Source organism: Bidens hawaiensis, unplaced genomic scaffold (genome assembly GCF_021521415.1).
Source record: "Bidens hawaiensis isolate Kalapana, Puna unplaced genomic scaffold, B.hawaiensis_p1.1 tig00049817_1, whole genome shotgun sequence".
NCBI lineage: Eukaryota > Viridiplantae > Streptophyta > Magnoliopsida > Asterales > Asteraceae > Bidens > Bidens hawaiensis.
Window position 1 is genome coordinate 96,724 of NW_027498920.1, and position 1,405 is coordinate 98,128.

The 1,405-nt window shown below is 40.8% G+C and overlaps 1 pseudogene; it reads right to left on the minus strand.

Moving 5' to 3' along the window:
- Nucleotides 1–468: 468 nt before the first annotated feature.
- LOC143598226 (transcription factor MYB44 pseudogene) lies at nucleotides 469–1,173 on the minus strand (annotated as a pseudogene).
- Between the last annotated feature and the right edge of the window lie 232 nt (nucleotides 1,174–1,405).

The window sequence follows — 1,405 nt, forward strand, 5'->3', positions numbered from 1 at the left end:
GTCGTCGTTAAAAACAATGGTACTCGGTGTTCACTATATGTGACACTTCTCTTAATTAAGAGAATGGGTTGGGCTAAACATACCCTCCTTCTCTGCTTGTCATACCCTCTCTTTCCTATACTTCAATTCCTTTGACAATTTTAATAAAAAAAAAGCTTTTTTCAACTAATGATAATTAATAAAATATAACAAAATGACAAAAAGCAAACAAAAAAGTATAAACCGTATTAATGTAAAACTTAAAGAAGGGAATATGTTTAGTAAAACTAGAGAGGAGGGAGTATGTTTAGCAGCACTCTTAAAAATATGGTTGTTCTTATTCAAGCATGATTAAAATTGACTCGGTTATGATGAGTCGGCCTAGTTGATTTCACCATCTCTGTATAGTCTATAGTCTATACACTATCAAAATGAGATTGATCCTGGAAAAGTCGATAAAAACAACCCCAATCCCCTAATTCCTATAATCCACCAAAACCTCTACTCGATTCTGTTCATACCCATATGATTAATCACGGCGTTCGTGATCGCAGATTCACCTTGCAAGCACTGCCCCCTTTTCTCCATCCCGGAAATATAATGCCTCACTTCAATTTTCACCATTTCTTGCATCACCGCCAGTAATTCCGGGTTTAAATATTTCAACCCGGAATTACCACTACCACTCTGTACCGCAACAAATGATTGCGGTGCAGTTGGCAATTGTTGCATAGTCACCACTGGTGACTTTTGCTTCAGTTCAGATCCAGGTAAAGACAAACTCAAAGAAGTTTCTAGATCTAGATGACTTGAATCACTTAACTCAGACCGGACTGGGCTGCTAGGGTTTACAAGCAAACCCTGACAGCCAGTTTCCGGTCCAAGACTAGCAGCCCGCTTCAACGCGGGCTGATAATTTTCTTGCTCATCAAGGAACGAAAAATCAGCGTTCGACATCGATGAGCACTTCCGTTTGAGCGTCGAATTCCAATGATTCTTTATCGCGTTATCGGTTCGGCCATTAAGCATGCGTGCGATTGTCGCCCACTTATTACCGAAGTGGGCGTGGGCCCGAATGATCATCTCATCCTCCTCGGGCGTAAACGCCCGGTGTTCGACCTCGGGCGACAGCTGGTTGCACCAACGCAACCGGCAGGACTTGATCCGATCAACATCTTTGTTAACTACAGCCATTAAAACAAATTGTAAAAAGCTTCAAATATTATTATGAAAACCAACCAGTGGGGTTGATTGATGAATAAAAGGTTGAATATTGGTTTAAATTGCGAGATTTGAGTTGGGTTTTATATGAAAACAAGATAAAGATGAATAGATAACCGAAAGGCAGTTATGAGTATACAACTGGCATAGGACACGTGGCAAATGGTGAGTGCGTGATGGCTGTAGTCCTGCATGAAATCGGAAC